This window comes from Melozone crissalis, unplaced genomic scaffold, assembly GCF_028551555.1.
Source record: "Melozone crissalis strain CALT ecotype California unplaced genomic scaffold, PUWL_Pcris_2 ptg000066l_1, whole genome shotgun sequence".
NCBI lineage: Eukaryota > Metazoa > Chordata > Aves > Passeriformes > Passerellidae > Melozone > Melozone crissalis.
This window is the reverse complement of record NW_026535844.1, coordinates 7656516-7674742: the sequence shown is the minus strand read 5'-3', so window position 1 is coordinate 7674742 and position 18227 is coordinate 7656516. Positions and strand designations below refer to the sequence as shown.

The following is an 18227-nucleotide window of genomic DNA, read 5'->3' as shown; positions in this document are numbered from 1 at the left end:
CTCCTCTGCAGGCTGCCTGGAATAAAGCCTCTCTTCCTGCTGCTGGGCAATGTTGATGTTTGGTTGCTGGTCGTTGTCTCTGTGGGTATCTTTTGGGCTATTCCCAGTGTGTTCAGATGTTAAACTCATCTCCCTTGAGTGGTGTAAAAGCCCTTAAAAAAACCTTTAAAATTCATTTCCCCAAGGCAAAGAAAACCCAGCCTGAGCAGAAAAATAAGGTTTAAAAGAACCGAAATCGGTACATTTTGCAGCAGTGCAATGGCAGGCAGCCCAGAGGGTGCCAGTGAGGCCCAGAGTGGAATTGTGCCGTGGTGTTCCCCAGCAGCTGTGGCAGTGCAGGCCCAGCCAGCGCTGAAGCTGCAGCAGTGGCAGCAAGGCTTGACCCCAGGGTCTGGAGAAGGCAGAGGAGGGTGGCCAGGATTGCAGAGGATTCCAGGCGAGGATCTGTGGGCAGGCGCAGGGGCTTGGCCCGCTGTGGAGCCCTGGCTGCTGCTGCGTTGCCTTCAGGGCAGGCTCAGGGGCGGCCTCCCATCCTCCTGCTGCAGGCGGGAAGTGCAAATCTCCGGGGCTTCAGAGCCCTTGAGGCCAGGCTGAGGGGTCCCCCCATGTTGAGCTGTGCTGGCAGCGGTTTGTGGCCTCAGGGACACTTGGCATGGGCCCCTTGGCCACCAGTGGTGCTGCTTGGCACTCCTTAGGCAGGAGCCGATGTCCTGGCTGGGTGTTGGCAGCAGCAAAGTGCCAGGGCAGGCTCTGTGCCAGCCCAGCTTGCTGTGGGAGAATGTGCCTTGATATCTGCTCCAGTGGTTGCTGAAGCAGTGAGAATTGCTTTTGCCCCCCTGTTAGGTGCCATGGTGTCAGCAGAAGATGTTGAAGCCTTCCTGCTCAGGGCATTTCAGTGCCAGGCTCTCACAGGCACCCACAGCTGGGCGGGTTGAGCTGAGCATGGGGCGGTGACCTGCGCTGTGTCTGATTCCCCTTCCTTAATAACAGCCTGTCTTGTAGCTCTTTTCCCTTCTGCTTCCCTTGCAGAGCCATCCACAAACACATTTTCTCCCTCAGGCCAGGCAATGTCCCATCAATCTCTCCCAGCCTGGGTCTGGAGCTCTGTCCCTTGAATGCAGTCCTGGGTTCCTTGCCAGCCCCTCTCCAGGCTGTTCAGAGAGGAGGCTGGGTTAAAGCCTTGCCCTGTCCTCAGTTCTAAATCCTCCTGTGCCATTGAACAAGTTTCATACTGTAATAATCGAGCCCTGCTCATCCATTTAGAGGCTCTTTTGGTTGTCAAAGCTTTAACTTGATGCCAAACTTGATCTCTAGGAGGTCCTATATAAGGTTAAACATTTTAGTACAAGAATTCCTTAGGCAAGACCCTGTTTAGCATCCACCTATAATTCAAATTCTTTTTCCCTGTCTGGAAGGCCGAGGCCAGCTGCCTCAGTAAATCTTCATTTTAACACTTGAAAGTTCTGTGTTTCCTCCTGCTGTCCATCCATCCAGTTTGTTGACTGGCAGGATGGGAGTGTTTTAAGGAGGCATCCTTGGCTCCAAAAGCCCTGCCTTTAACAGGGACTCAATACCAGGCTGTGAGCTCTTCCTTCCCTCTCTTGGAACAGGGTATTGCTTGTCCTGGTTGCTTTAAAGTAAATTGTAGAGGCTCCATGTCTAATTTTCCCTATTTCCCTGGGGCAGCCCACACTTTGGGGTTCACTTCAGCATAGGCCTTTCCTGACATTTGGCATGGAGGTACAGAACTGGCCTCTGTATCACTTTTTATAATATTAATTTGCGTTACGAGTTTAGTGATCAAATGCCTTCCCAGTAAATCATGATAACAATTAGGAGCAGATAAAACTTCATGCATTTCAGACCCATTTCCCACTTCTGCTAACAGTGGTTGAATAAAACCACAAATCTTTCCCACTTATCCCCTGAATAATCAGAGACATTTTTGGCATTTCCCCCCATCTTAGGTCTAAGTTTCAGAGTGGATTTAGAGGCCCCTGTGTCCATCAGGAAATGCCTCCTCTCCATGCAGACCCACCCTGAATGTTCTCAAGGGCTCCAGTGTGGAGGGTCCCTGGTGTGATGGGAGCTGTGACAGCCCTGCCAATCCATGTCCATCAAGGGGTGGACTTGCTGGTCCTGAGGGTGCTGCTGTCTGTGCTTGCAGTGTCCTTGTGCCCTGCAGCTGGAGCCCTGGTTCCTTGCCAGGGGCTGTTTGGGTGGGCTCTCCCCTGGTGAGGAGGGCAATGCTTCTGCCAGGTGCTTGTGGCCGAGCCCGTGCCCTGGGTGCTGGGGCCCCCTTGGGCCCTGGGGTTGATCCCTCAGGGGCTGTAGGAACTGTGCCATGGCCTTTGCCTTCAGCTTGGCCTTTTGCTGCTCCCTTCTTGCATTCACCTGCTGTGCCTTTGTGCCCAAGTGCTGCAGGGCCTTCTTGTGCCCCTCCTGCAGCTCCCTCAGTGCCTGTGGGTGCTTGTCTTGCTTTACAAGAGAGGTGTCTGCTCGGGAAGGCAGAAAAAGCCTCTCTTGGAATGGAGAATGCAAACCCCATGCCTCTTAATTTTTAGGCTAGTGAAATCAAGGGGCTCTCAGGCAAAGATATGGGAATAGGAATACCAGTTCTTTACTAGTGTATATAATAAAGCAAACAAACACCAACAGCTGCGGCACTGACAGCAAACAGAGCCCGGACCCAGTCCCGGCCTTTGGGCTGCGGCGCTTTCCCCTTGGGTGCAGTTCCGGGCACGGCCGGCAGGGGCGCTGGTGGCTCCCGCGGGGCGGGGCAGCGCATCCCTCCCATGGGAACCTCTCTGAACGGAAATGGAGCAATCCCTTCATCTAACTCTTTCTCTTTTTTCCCTTCTATAGCCTTTCTCCTGTGTTTTGAGAAAGAATTTGGAGAGGGCTGTCTTTTTAACTGAGCTCCTAGTGTTTCGATAAGGTGCTTCCTGTAGAGAGAGAGAGTTTCCCTGAACAGCCGGAGCTGTGGTTACCAAGGGGCCGTAACTCAGAGCAGGACGGGGTCAGGGGAGGATATCCCACCGAGGCTGGGTCGGAGTGTGGGCAGGGTCTGCTGCCGGAATCGGCAGAGGGGGATCTTCCCATGGAGCCCGAGGCGGAGCGTGGGTAGCCCCCACATGGCTGATGGCAGCTGATCCGGCAGCTGCCGGCAGAGCAAAGGCAGGTGGGAGAGCCCGGCAGCAGTGACGGTGCCCAGCGCAGGTGGCACGGGCAGGGCAGCCGGGGATGGGATGGCTGGGACCCCCCCTGGGTGCGGTGGGCGCGGTGACCTCGGAGCAGGCGGCAGGACAGAGCAACCCCCATCTTGCCCAGCATGGCCGGCAGAGCGGCCGCGGGCCAGGCAGTGGGAGCAGGGCACACAAATTGAGCGACAGCGCCGGGGCAGGTAGAGCTGCCCTGGGCAGTGAGGCCGCACCTGGGATGGAAACCGGGGCAGGCGGAGCTGAGGCGGGCAGCGAGCCGGGACCCGGGACAGGCGCCTGGGCCGCGAACGGAGGGGGCAAGACCTGCAGAGGATCCCACTCTCTTTCTGATTTTTCCTCTTGTTCCCTTCCCTTTCATTTCCCCTTTTTCTTTTCTTGTTTTTTCTGGGGACATTCTGATGCTTCAAAGATTTTTATTCTCCTGAAATCTCCTGTCTAACATATGGCATATTCTCTTTTTTCTAGATTAAATGGGGTTTTTTTACAAATAAACCCACAACCTAACAAATCTAAACTTCTGCTTGGATACTTTGAAATGGCCAACGAGCTAACTCAGGACCTCCTAATGTTGTTTTTCTCATCGCCTTTTTATTTATCCTTTGGCACATTAAGGATATATCCTAAATCCAAAAATCCCAGTGCACGTATAGTTGATCACACAAAGCTTGAGTGCCCCAGTGGGTTTTCTGATGCATGTCTTCTAGTATTTTCCTAGAAGTAAAGTAATTTATTAAGTAATTGTCTTCCATCAAGAAGTTTCCATTTCCCTGATTTATCTTGTTCACTTCCTGTCTTGTTTAATTCTTTTTTCTTGGCTTTCCAAAACTTTGGAATTTCCAGTTTTTCCTTGTTTGGAGTTAATATTAATGTAACTCTTTCAGCTCCATTTTCTGCTGCATCCTTAGCTTTGTGATCTGCCAAATTATTTCCTCATCTTTCTGGGGTCTTTCCCTTTTGGGGTTCCCTAATATGTACTATAGCTATCACTTTTAGTTGGTTGTAATGCCTCTAAAATAAGTTCCTCATGTACTAGTCCTTTTCTTCTTGAATTAAGTAATCTTCTTCCTTTCCAAATTTTTTACAGGTATGTACTACTCTAAAGGCATACCTTGAAACAGTATATATAGTTCCTTTATTTTGTGTTAAATATTCTAGTGCTCTTTTTAAAGTATATAATTCACAAGTTTGAGCTTACTAGTTTAAGGTTAATTTCCCTTTTTCCATAGTTTGCATGTTTTTCCCATCAACTACTACATACCCTGTATTTTCTCTTTTTGCAAGGAGTTGTATCTCTGTTAGCTGACATAACTCCCAAAGGAATTTTTTTTTTCATTTTTTTGCCCCTGTATCCAACTTACTGGTTTTCTGTCTCATTTTTCAAGATCTTATCTATTCATCGTCTGCCTCTGTTTTTCACATTGACTAACAACCTAAATACCACTTTTCTTTCAGCTATACACACGAAAATAAAAAATCTTTTTCTCACACTACTTTTAATACAATGCACCTCCCTCCAAGGAAATATAGTGAAGCTTAAAATACACAACCCACATTATCTATACTTTCATTCATCTACATTCACTCACTTTTATTTCCCATTCTCTTCCACACATTCTTTCCCACCCTCAGGACACAGAGTGGATCCCTGTTGACAGAGAATCGCGGGTCCCTGTGGCCCCTCTCACCTTGGGGTTGCCTCTGGGTCTCAGTATCTCCGGGCCTCCTGGGAGGGCCCTGACTCTGCTGCCTCGTGTGCCGTTCACCTGTGAGGCTGATTTGTGTGTCACTCACACTCTTCAGCCACGGCCCCCTCACACGCCCTGGGGACAATGGCCCCGTTTGCAGGTCACCTGTACCTTATGCCACAGCCCCCACACGCCCAGGAGAACAATGTCTTATTTGTGGGTCACACACTCCTCTTTCCACAGCCCCCCCTTCCCACCCGCCCGGGAACCTGAGGCTGATTTTGTGTGTGACTCACTCTCACACACAACAAGACAACAATAAGGTACCTTTTACTTTCACATCACCTATTACAAGTTTAGGTGTTTCTGGCCAGTCCTGGTGCTCTTGGATATCCCTCAACCCAGCTGTGTTGAGCAACCCCAGATGCTCTTGGGTGTCATAGTGTCGGGGGGCAGGACAGTCGGGACGGACGGAGACGAGACATCTCTGCAGCCAGGTCATGGAACTTGCGGTTTATTGCAAAGGGCCTGGGTGCAGGGCCCTGCTTGGAGCTGCCAGGCACAGCTCGGAGCAGGCCCGAGAGAAGAGAGGGGTAGAGAGTGTGAGAGGGTGAGAGAGTAAAAGCGTAAGAGAGCGAGGTTCCCGTTACAATACAATAAATTTTCTGTGTTGAATATTCTATTTCTCACTAACCAATCTAGTACAAGATAGAAATCCTATAGCATTTACACACAGCCTATAAGAATCATTACATTACCATACTGTGTTACATTTTAAACCCTAAAAACTCCTCTTTGGACCCCTTCTGATGAGCTAGTAGGGTCTGCTCTGACCCTTGGACCTGTCTGCAAGCAGAGGGAATTGTTTCATCAAAAGGGGATTACCTTCAGCCAGCCATACCATTGTTTTCCAGTTGTTCAGAAACTAAGATATCTCAAAGCTTGCTTTCATTTCAGTCTCACTTATAGTTTCTATATTGTAAAAATCTTTTGCCAGACAATCATATTTATAATGTTAGCGTTCAAAACCACATAATCACGGAGCGATTGTATGCGGTGCTTTTTGTTAAGAGCTCTGGAAATCGGGGTATATTCAACCCAAATCTGACTCCGACCATACATCCGAAATGATCATGTTTTATACTCTATCGTTACATAACTTTCATGTTAATTATTAAACTTATATTGTTCTATTGTATACATAAATTTAGCCCCTCTCTGATTTTCCAGCATAGTTTCTCACTATTCTTCTTATGGTTATATAATAATTACATTTAATTACTAAACAATCATCACATCTAACAATTATATAATTTATCATACTGGTTACGCAAGTGCAGTTGATCTGGGAAAGCACAAAGCCTAACATTTTAGATTCTATCTTTAACTTTTTCCAGGGTTCCACTATCATTCTCCCCACTTCGAAAGCATTTTTGCTTCACTATAGGTGTAAATGTTTTCACTTGATACAGTCCTTTATTCCTCAGTTCATACTTGGTTCTTCAAATCCAGGGTTGATGTAAACGTTGTCGTGGATGCTGTTACGAACTGGAGAACCAGAAGATGGTGGGCGTGGATCTCGTGTTAGTGCCTTTATTATCCTCCGGTTCCAGGATGTTTTCTTCTGTATCTTTCCCTTTAAGATGCTGTAAACTAACCAAATTGCTAAGAATACAATTAGTAAGATTATCACACTCTCAATGATAGATTTAATCCATGAACTCACATTCCACCCCAATCCTTTAAAGATTTTTCCTAACCAGCTTGTAGCCAAATCCTTCTGCTCTTCTTGTGCTTCATGATCTATTTGTTTCAACTGATTGATGTCATATTCTATATCTGCAGTTACGTTTGGGATATGAACGCAGCAATTATCAACTTGTCCCTTTAAAAATCCACATACTCCATGCTCTTTCAGGAGTAACATATCTAGGGCCAATCGATTTTGTAAAGTCATTTTTGTGGTGGTTTGTAATTGTATATTTAATTCTTTAAATCCTTCCCGGGTGACTCTTGCCAGTCTACCTACCTGACCTGTAAGTTTGTACAGCATCTCTCTGCTCTTATAGTTTGCTATAGGACCAAGCAATGACTCTAGGGCCCATCCAAATTTCACTCCACTAGAGGGTTCTTGCCAAGTGTCATCTGGATTTTCATTGTCTAGAACTTCTCGTCTTGCTCTTATCTGCAGAAGTTCATGTTTTCCATTAAATGGGGACTTTTTCCAAATTGGACATAAGGTTGGGAGGCCTAAAGTAATCTCCTTTACTTTCCCATCTATAGGCAGATGTGTTGTCCAGGTACCATCACTTGCTGCCCATACAAATTGTCCTGGACCTCGGATTGTAATCCTGGTACACCCTATAATTACTTTATAATTCACTCTGCCTTGTTTATGTTTGATCCCTCTGCAAGCGCAACCAATTTGTAGGGCTATTGCCAGGGGTGGTATCTGTTTTATCTCTTCATCATCTGAAGTGCAGTTGTAAGTTTTATTACATGCCCACCAACTTACTTTGTCTGCCCTCGTTCTGCTTCTAGTGTCAGTGTTCGTTATTGCTGGATCTGTTTCATTCTCGGGGCCTTCCCACTTAATACACCAAGGGGTGTTTGCCATATATTGGAATCTTTGAAGAATACTCACAGACCACGCACTGTCCCAAGGTTCTATCTGATCTTTCTTATCCTTGGCCTCACATTCCCGTACCAGAGTTGTTTCTGTAACTTACCTCGATTCGGGTACCAGTTTACATGTAATTGTTTTGTTCTTTTGTATTTCAGGTAGTTTTGATGTTATGATTCCCCAATTTACTGGGTCTCCTGCTGCCTTTGGTATTGGCAGACAGGCAGTTGTTTGGCTGGTGTTTTGCATTTTGGCAAAATCTTTGACTAATCCGATCATTACATTCTCAGCCCGAACTGCATTAGAAACCTTTATCACCTGTGTTTCCGTTTGTACCTCTCTCTTCATTCTAGAATGAAGAGTGGTTGGTTGATCATTTTGCATTCCACATCCCAAAGATATTAATAACCATAACGTTAGCACAATTACTGATAGCATTCTGAAAGCAATTAAACACATCTTACCTGCAGCCTTTGTTGATTCCAGAGTTTATACAGTCTGTGATCCAGGATGGACTTTCTTCACTCGGGTGTAGTGGATCCAGGGTTCCACGCCGGCTACTTTGACTGCTGTAAAGGTGGTCAGTAGTACCTGATGGGGTCCACTCCACTTTTCTTTCAGCGGTTCCTCGTTCCAGTTCTTGATGTACACCTTGTCTCCTGGATGTATGTTATGGACTGGGTTCTCAAGAGTCAGTGGTCTATTCCACACGAGGATACTCTAGAGCCGAGCTAAAGTTTTCCCAAGAGACAGAACACAATTATACACTTCCTGCTTTCCTGTGACATGTACATTAGGGTTAGGCTCAGGAGATTCATATGGTTTCCCATACAATATCTCATAAGGACTGACTGACATCCCACTCCTAGGCTTTATCCGAATCCTCAACAGTGCTATTGGCAAAGCCTGCGGCCACTGCTATTTGGCTTCTTGGCATATTTTACTGATTTGCCTTTTTAGTGTCTGATTCATCCTCTCTACGTGTCCACTTGACTGGGGTCTCCATGGTGTGTGGAGGTCCTAAGTTATCCCCAGCAATCTACTTACCTCTCTTACTACTGTAGCTACAAAATGGGGTCCCCTATCTGATGATACCCCTAGGGGTACCCCGAATCTGGGAATAATCTCCTGTAGTAACCACTTAACTGTTTCCTTTGCTTGGTTCGTGCGACAGGGAAGGGCTTCTGGCCACCCAGAGAATGTGTCAACCCCCACTAACAGGTATTTGTATCCTTGGGTTCTTGGTAGTTCTACAAAATCTACCTGCCAATAGTCTCCTGGCTCTATTCCTATCTGAATTCTTCCTAGCTGTGCCTGTCGCCTGGCCACTGGGTTGTTTTTCAAGCAGATATCACATTTTGACATTACTGATTTTGCCATTGTTAACATCCGTACTGAAATTAAACTCTGCTTTAGCAATTTTAGCAATGCCTCTGCTCCCCAGTGACATTCGTTATGTTTAATTTGTAGAACCTCTCTCATTATCAAGGGGGGTACCACTATTTGTCCTTGTGCAGTTACATACCATCCCTCTGAATTCTTTTGTGCATTTAGCAAACGTGCCAGTCTCTCATCTTCTACTGAATATTTTACTTTTGGAGGCAAATTGAATTGGGATACATTAAGCTTCAAAGGTATCAATGCCATTGTTGTTTGTACCTTTCAAGCAACTTGTCGGGCTGCCCAGTCTGCCTTTCGATTTCCCTCACAGATTTTGGAGTTTCCTGATTGGTGTGCTTTGCAGTGAATGATTGCTACTTGTTCAGGTTTTTGTACTGCCTTTATCAATTGCAGGACTGCATCCTGATGTTTAATGTGCGTACCCCGAGAAGATAACAGTCCTCTTTCTTTCCACAGTGCTCCGTGTACATGCACCACTCCAAAAGCATATTTTGAGTCAGTCCAGATATTTACCTTTTTCCCTTCACTCAATTCTAGTGCCCTGGTTAAAGCAACCAGTTCTGCCCTCTGGGCAGATGTATTTGGTGGTAATGCCTTTGCCTCCACTACTGTATTGACTGTTGTTACCGCATATCCAGCGTATCTGGTTCCATTTTCCACAAAGCTGCTCCCATCTGTAAACAGCTCCCACTCCGGCTGCTCTAGTGGGACGTCTTTCAGGTCCTCTCTTGCTGAATAGGTGTACTCTATTACTTCTACGCAGTTGTGTTCTAATGGGCCTTCTTCAGTTGTGGTACCTAGGAACAAAGCTGGATTCAAAAGGTTAGTTGTTTTTAATGTGACATCATCCTGCTCAGTCAGGACTACCTGGAATTTCATCATCCTGCTGGGAGATAGCCAATGGCCCCCCTTTTGTTCTAAGACAGTGGTTACCATGTGTGGTACATAGACATCTATGTGCCTTCCCATAGTAAGTTTCCTGGCTTCTTGTATCAGGATCACAGTAGCTGCGACTGCCTGCAGACATGGGGGCCACCCGGCACTTATGTTGTCGAGTTGTTTGGAAAAGTAGCCCACCGGCCTTTTCCAGCTTCCTAGATGTTGGGTCAGGACTCTTAGTGCTAGGCGCAGCCTTTCATGTACAAACAGCTGAAAATCTTTAGACAGATCAGGTAACCCTAGTGCTGGAGCAGTTGTCAGTGCTTCCTTTAATTTTAGGAAGGCTTCTTTCTGTGGTTTGCCCCAGGTGAATGGCTGCATGTTCTGAGCTTCATACAGGGGGTTTGCAATCAGTCCATAGTCCATGATCCACAAGCGACACCATCCTGCCATCCCGAGGAAGACTCGCAGCTCATGTAAATTCTGGGGCTCTGGAATAGCACAAATAGCTTGGATACGGTTAGTACCTAGTTTTCGTTGCCCTTGTGAAATTTCACATCCCAGGTAAATCACAGTCTGTTGTGCGATTTGTGCCTTTCCTCTGGATACTTTATAGCCTCCCATTCCTAGTGAATTTAAAATCTCAATGGTTACCTTTATACAGGTTGCTCTTGCTTCTATAGCTATTAGTATATCATCAACATACTGCAACAATAAGTATTGGTCTCTTGGTACTTGCCCATTTTCAGTCCAAATCTCCAGTTCCTTTGCCAGTTGGTTTCTGAATAGGGTCGGTGAGTTCTTTTCATGTCCAGGTGAGCTGGGTCTTTCTTCCGTTCCCTGGGTTTTCCCACTCAAAGGCAAACAGTTTCCTACTTTCTTTGTCAAGGGGGATGCAGAAAAAGGCATCTTTTAAATCAATTACGGTAAACCATTTATATATCTCCTTTACGGATGTTAGCAATGTATAAGGATTTGTTACCACTGGATAAATGTCCTTTGTTATTTTATTTATTGCTCTCAAATCCTGCACTAATCTATATTCACCATTTGGCTTCTTTACTGAAAATATTGGTGTATTAAATTCTGATTCACATTCTTCTAAAATTCGGTATTTCAAGAATTTCTCAATAATCTTTACTATTCCTTGCCGTGCTTCTGGTTTTATGGGATATTGTTTGACTTGTACAGCCCTTGCCCCTTCTTTTAACTCTACATGCACTGGTTGTGTCAATTTAGATTTCCCTGGTATATCCGTCTCCCATACAGAGGGAATCACTGCATCTTCTACCTCCCTAGGGATAGAGGGGACAGGTTTTTCTTTGATCATTAGTATCTGTCCCGTCTTTGATTCAGGTATTTTCATTATAAGCTCTCCATTTTCAAAGGTTATTACCGCATCAAGTTTTGCTAGCAAATCTCTCCCTAAAAGCGGAATTGGACACTCAGGTACATATAAAAATTTGTGTGTCATGACCTTGTTTCCAAAACACAAATCTAGGGGTTGCAGGAATGGCCATTTTTCCTCTTTCTCTGTAGCGCCGACTATTGTCGTTTCCTTGTCCCCAATTTGTCCTTCCAAATCATTCAATACAGAAAAACTAGCTCCCGTATCTATTAGAAATCTGACCTCTTTATGCCCTAACTGTATATTTATAACAGGTTCCTTAACTTGTTCTACCGGTTCTACGTCTAGTCAGCTGTTATACTCCCCCAGGACCATCTCCTTGGTAGCCTGCTGGAGCTGATTGCCCTGGTCAAACTGGTTATTCAAACTTGGGCAATTTCACTTCCAATGCCCCTCCTGCTTACAATATGCACACTGATTCAGGCTTAACCCCTGGGTAACTGGTCTCCTACCCCGACCATTCCTGTTACGCCCCCTGAAATTTGGGTTCCCTCTCCCCTGTATTACTGCCAAAAGATTCTGCTGCTGCCTTTTACTAGCTTCTTTTTCCCGATTGTTGTATACCTTCCAAGCGACCTCGAGTAACTTATCCAAATTCCTTAATTCTTCCCCTTCTAATTTTTGCAATTTTCTACGAATGCCATCCTGTGATTGGCCCAAGAATATGAGAGCAAGCTGAACCTTTGCTTGCTCTGTGTCCATTTGGAGGTCTGTATATTTCCTTGCTACCTCCTTAAGCCTCTCCAAAAACGCAGTGGGAGATTCCTTCTTTTCCTGTCGAACCTCATATAGTTTGGACCAATTTATAGTTTTGGGCACAGCATTCTGAACTCCTATTTGGATCCACTCTTGGTATTTCCGTAATCTCCTCATATCACACAATAAATTAGGGTCCCAATTTGGATCCTCAATTGGGAAATTCAGATCTAAGTTCCCTGTTACCAGCCCATTTCTAATATCTTCTCTTGCCCTCTCTTTAGCTGCCTTAAGTACCATTTCTTTTTCAGTAGAATCCATCAGAGTATCTAATATCACCTGTATGTCATCCCAATCAGGATTTTGCGTTTTCATAACCATTTTTACTACACGTGCCACTTTATCAGGATTTTCTCTATAAGTTCCGGCTGACTGTTTCCAAATTACTAAGTCTGCTGGGGAAAAAGGCACTTTTACAAATACTGGCCCTTCCACTCCGACACCTTGTCGCAAGGGGGCAGTCACAGTCCGTTTTTGTTTCCTTATGCCACCTCTATGCACAACTGGAGCAAGCTTTGCCCGACCCCGGGTTCTATGGGCTATTGGGGTCACTGATTCATTACCATCGCTATCTTTTTCACTCGCATACCTCTTCCCCCTTTCTATCACAGTTAGGTTATGCTCATCTTCCGAGGAAGAGGGATCGGGTGATGATGGGAGAGGGGGATAAAGAGGGAAAGGTGTACTAGATGAAACAGGTTCAGGGGTAGGTGGGTGAGGAGCAGGTAGTGGGATAGGGACAGATGAAACAGGTGGGATAGGGTTAGGTTCTGTTGTTCCTATTGGAGCTACTTGTAAATCAATATCTGTATAATTTTCTCTACTCAAGCTTTCTCTTAACGCCAAGTGTTCTAAACAACGTTCCTCACAAACCCCACACTTTGCAGATGTTTTAACCATTAATAATTCACATTCATTCTGCCATTCTGGCTTTCCCCGTAAGTAGAAAAACAGATCAACCTATGGGACTTCATCCCATTTTCCTTCTTGTTTACAAAACGACATTAACTGCGAAATAGTGTTATATTGCAGAGTACCGTATTTTGGCCATTTTTCACCATTCTCCAAGGCATATTCTGGCCACCATGAATTACAATAATCAATCAACTTAGTTTTACATAATCCTTCCCCAAAGTTACCTTGTTTCCAATGTGCTAATAAGCACCCCAAAGGAGAATTTTGCGGGATAGGGGTGTTACTGCCCAAAATCCCTTTAAGTTTCTCCATTTCAAAAATACCACAAATGCCCAACCTGCAACGCTTTCGCGATTGTCTTACGGAACGGCGCCTAGGCTTACACCAACAGGAATTCCTTTAGCCCAACCAAGCATAGCTTTCGCTGCGTCTTATTGGCAGGCATCCAAACCAAAGTAAAAAGCACCTTACCTTTCTCCCGGGGATGTTTGTGAGCGGCGGAAGCGGTCACGGCCGATGGGCTCCCCGAGAATCCCTCGGTGCCGGCTGGAGCGTGATCGAGTCGTGAACTCGCTCAGCAGCACTCACAAGGTTCCAACTGGGTCGCCGAAATGTTAGCGTTCAAAAACGCTAATCACGGAGTGATTATATACGGTGCTTTTTATTAAGAGCTCTGGGAATCGGGGTATATTCAACCCAAGTCTGACTCTGACCATACATCCGAAATGATCATGTTTTATACTCTATCGTTACATAATTTTCATGTTAATTATTAAACTTATATTGTTCTATTGTATACATAAATTAGGCCCTCTCTGAATTTCCAACATAGTTTCTCACTATTCTTCTTATGGTTATATAATAATTGCATTTAATTACTAAACAATCATCACATCTAACAATTATATAATTTATCATACTGCTTACGCAGGTCCAGTTGATCTGGGAAAGCACAAAGCCTAACATTTTAGATTCTATCTTTAACTTTTTCCAGGGTTCCACTATCAATAAGGCTTTCCTGTTTCATCTTCCCCAACACTTTGGTATTTTTTTATCCCTCATCGCAGCTGTGTGCTGCAATCCCAGATGCTCTTGAACATATCTTCAGTCTGGCAGGATTTTGCTCAACCCTGAATGCTCTTGGAATGTTAGTCCCTCAACCCAGCAGGTTTTAATTCTGGATGCTCTTGGGCACTCTTATCCCTCAATCCAGCAGGTTTTTAGGGACCCCTTTTGTCCCGTGTCCCAGTGGACTGGGCTCGGAAACTCCTCTGCTCCCTTCCTCCGAGGGGTCCAGCCCCTCTCTGAGACCCAGTCCCAGTTACCCCGGGGGATTCTCTCACTCCTGTTAACATTCACTTCATCTCTTTCCTGGCCGCTTACCGCGGAAAGTCGGAAACGCAGCGTGGGAGACTCCAGCACTCACTTGGCAGGTCTGGGACAACCAGCCCTCCTCTCATTCACACACATTCATCCCCCTGTACCTGCTCTCCTGAGAAATACTTGCCAATCCCTTTTCCTTCCCAGGTTCTCCCTGCATATTACTACTCTTAGGGGGCCAATTACAGCGGTTCTAGGGAGCCTTTTCCCTTCTCTTTGTTTTATTTTCTCCTTTTGTCCACCATAACCTGCGTCTGTCGGTCACCCCAGGGGAAACAGAGCGAGGCTGCCAACGGGGCAGGGCGCGCCTTCCCCACTCTGACTCTCCTAAAGCACCGGCAGCGGGGTGTTAGTAACCATCCTTTGCTACCAAATTGTGAAAAATGCCAATCACTTGCTTTTAAAATTTTCAAAGTTTAATGGTAATAAAATGCTTATAAAAAATAGTAATAATATTAGAGTCATAACAATTTGGAGAAATCGAATTAGGACAATATGAGACAACAAATACAAAGAGTTACGGACGTCTGGGTACCTTTTTCTGGGCAGTACGAGCCCAAAAAAGGACACCCGTTAACACAGGATTAACCATTAAAAACAATAGCCTGTTGCATATTCATACACTTCATACATGATGCATAAATTCCATTCAAACACAGGATTCTGTCTGGTCATTGTCAACTCCTTCCTCTGAAACCTAACAGCAGCTTCGAGGCAGGAAGAAGTTCATTTCTTCTGACAAGAGACCAATAAATTCTTTTTCCCTGAAAGATTTAGGTGTCCTGTGGCTGCTATCTCGCTGCAAGTCCTTTCTTTAAAAAAGTCTCATACCAAGCATAATTTCTATTTTAACATTTTTTTAATAACCTAAAACTGTATTTAACCCACTACTTAAGAGAATTAATACAGCATTACTTTCTAACACAAGACATATAATATTCATGTTAATAATTGTGAAAACCCAATCACAAAAAATGCACTTTTCAAAAGTATAATCCCACTTACTTCCAGTCTCTCCCAGTATGGTCCCAGCTGCCGCCAGCATGGTTCCAGTTGCTTCCTCAATCAACTCAGTGAGTCCCAGTATGATGCCATTTGCTCCCAGTTGCTCCCAGTCAGGCCCAGTATGGGGGATGATGTGCAAGGTGTGCTCACTGTGACACTCAGTTCCTCCCAGTATTAGTCCAGTCCCTCCCAGTATGATCCAAATTTGGCCCCAGTGTGCTCCCACTCTCTGCCAGAATACACCAGTTGTGCTCTATGTGGTTCCAGCTGCTCTCTTTCACCCTCATTTTCCTTCTAGTCAGTCCCAATATATCCCAGGGTACCCCAGTTCCCTCCACCATCTTTCCAGTTCCTTCCAGTATGATCCCATTTGCTCCCAAGCACTCCAAGTCAGCCTCAGTGTAGTGGCACTCACTGCCAGTATGATCCTAGCCATCCTCAGCACCATCCCAGTTCACCCCAGTATATCCCATTTACCCCTAACATGGTCTCAATTGCCCCCCCCAGGCTCCTACTCACTCGCAGTGTGATCTCAGCATGATCCCAGTATGATGGCAGTATGGAGTCAGTACAAACTCAGTACAATCCCAGTATGATGCCAATAGGATGTCAATAGAAAGCCAGTAAAGTCCCAGTCACTCCCAGTATGATCCCAGTATGATCCCAGTGTCCATCAGTGCGATCACAGTCTGCCCTGGCATGGCAATATGATCCCGGAATAATGTCAATACAAACCCAGTACAGTCCCATCATGATCCCAGTACGATCCCAGTATGATGTCAATACAAACCCAGTACAATCCCAGTATGATATCTGTACAAGCCCAGTACAGTCCCAGTCACTCCCAGTACAATCCCAGTATGATATCTGTACAAGCCCAGTACAGTCCCAGTCACTCCCAGTACGATCCCAGTCCAGCCCAGTCCCTGGCAGTGCTGCCACTGCTGGGATCCCCCAGCCCTGTGTGCGTTCCCCCCTGGCGGATGTGCCGAGAGGAGCCCCAAGGGCTGGCAGTGGCCAGGCAGGGTCCCCAGCAAGGCCCAGTTTGGATGTGCAGCCCCCAGTTTGCCCAGTTTGCCTCTCCTTTGGCCCGGGCCGGATTTCCCCCGCCCGCAGTGGCTGGAGCAGCCGAGAGCCCCGTGCTGCCCATCCCAACCTGTCCCGGCTCCATCCCTGCTCCTGCCGCGGCTTCGAGGGCTGCGGGAATGGGGCACCGAGGGTGTGGCTGCTGCTGGGGGAGGACGAGGAGGCAGGGAAGGTCAGGGATGGAGGGGGAGGAGGAGGTGGGGTTAGGGAGGAGGAGCAGGGGGAGGGATGGAAGAGGAGGGATGAAGGCAGAGAGAGAGCAGCGATGGAAGAGGAGAAAGAGGTGGGAATAAGACAGAGGGGGAGGAGGAGTGCAGGGGATGGAAGGGGAGGAGTGGGAGGAAGAGGAAGAGGAGGGACAAAGGCAGATCGAGGCTGAGCTGAGGGAACCACGTGGTCGATCCCTGCCTGAATTCGCAGCCCCCACCTGTGGGATCATCACCCCGCAATTGCGCCAGTGCGCGGGGAGGGGGAGCTTGGCCCGGATATCCCGGGGGGTCTCTGGGTTGGGGTTTTGGGGGATGTTTGGAGAATGAAGAAGTCCAAGGCTGAGCGGAAAAGGCCTCTTGGGGGGACATCAGGGGGTGTCAGTGGCGGCTGCCGGCAGAGGCAGCCTGGAGGAGCAGAGCCCTGTGTCCCCCAGGAGCCCAAAGTGGGGAGCCCAGAGAGGGGGGAGCGCCGCCATTGGCGGGAGCCTCAAGAGCCTGGAGAGGGGCAGGGGGGACTCCTTGGAGCTGCTGCAGCCCAGAGCACAGAATGAGGGGGGAAGGGAGCCCGGGAGCCCAAAAAGCCCCTGGATCCCGAAATGGGGAGAGCGAAGCGGGGGGAGCTTTTGGCATTGCTGGGACTGCCAGCAGCCTGGGCAGGGCAGGCACCGAGCACAAGGGGGACCCCCAATCCAAGTGTGACCCCCAGCAGCTGGGACAGGGGGAACCCCCGAACACTAAGGGGAGGGACCCGGGATGGAGAACCCCTGGGTGGCTTTTTCCGGGCTGAATCGTGGTGTTTGGGAGGTTTTTCTGGAGCCCAGAGTGCCAGTGACTTGTAGAGATGGACTTGGGCAGAGGGAACTTCAAACTCAACGTGCTCATCCCTTGTTTTCCCCAAACCAGGATTTCCCATTGCCAACTCCTGGGAGGCTGCAAGGAAGAGGAAGATGCCCCAGGACAATGAGGCAGGTGAGGAGGAAGTCAGTGTCTCTGGAATGATTAAAATCAGATGGTTTTCGGAAAGCTGCAAAAGACAAGCCTCAGAGACATTAGAACTGATTTGAGCTTTGCAGCAGCCAAGAGATTGATCAGCAGAAAAATTGTATAAGAAGTAGAAAGTAAGGAGAAATAGAACAATGGTCTGTGCATTAACACTTATCTAGAATAACTCCCTAACCTGCGGAACAGTGTATCTAGCAAGATATTAGGAAGTTTCAAGCTTAATAATGGAGCTCTGTGCATTGTGTTCTAAGGCTTACAAGCAGGTACTGTACTTGAAATAAGCAAGCGTTGTTTTAACCATCAATGTGCTTATAGTGCTTGGATGGAACTACAGTCAATATGCTTTTGCATTGTGTGATTGGCCAAAAACCTTTTAAAGTAAGTTTTAACGTGAAGTCCTTTGTCTGCTACCTGGGAAGTGAGCTACTGGCATCTTCCCATTGTCATGACCAAGTAATGAGACAGATGGTTGGACAATCACACAGCTCAGGACGCATTCCCAGCAGTCCAGTCCTGTTTGTGATTTGTGCACAGCCCCGAGCTGGCGATGAGTGCCCCTTTCCCCTCTGTGCTGCTCCATCTCCCAGCCCAGCACGGCCCCGGCTGCAGCTCAGCCCTGGGGGGATCTCCTTGCCCTTGCCTGTGGCACGGAGGCAA

The 18227-nt window shown here is 46.9% G+C and overlaps 1 pseudogene; it reads left to right on the top strand.

Moving 5' to 3' along the window:
• LOC128945472 (zinc finger protein 208-like) overlaps nt 1-18227 on the top strand; it is a 294561-nt pseudogene that overhangs the window by 92019 nt on the left and 184315 nt on the right.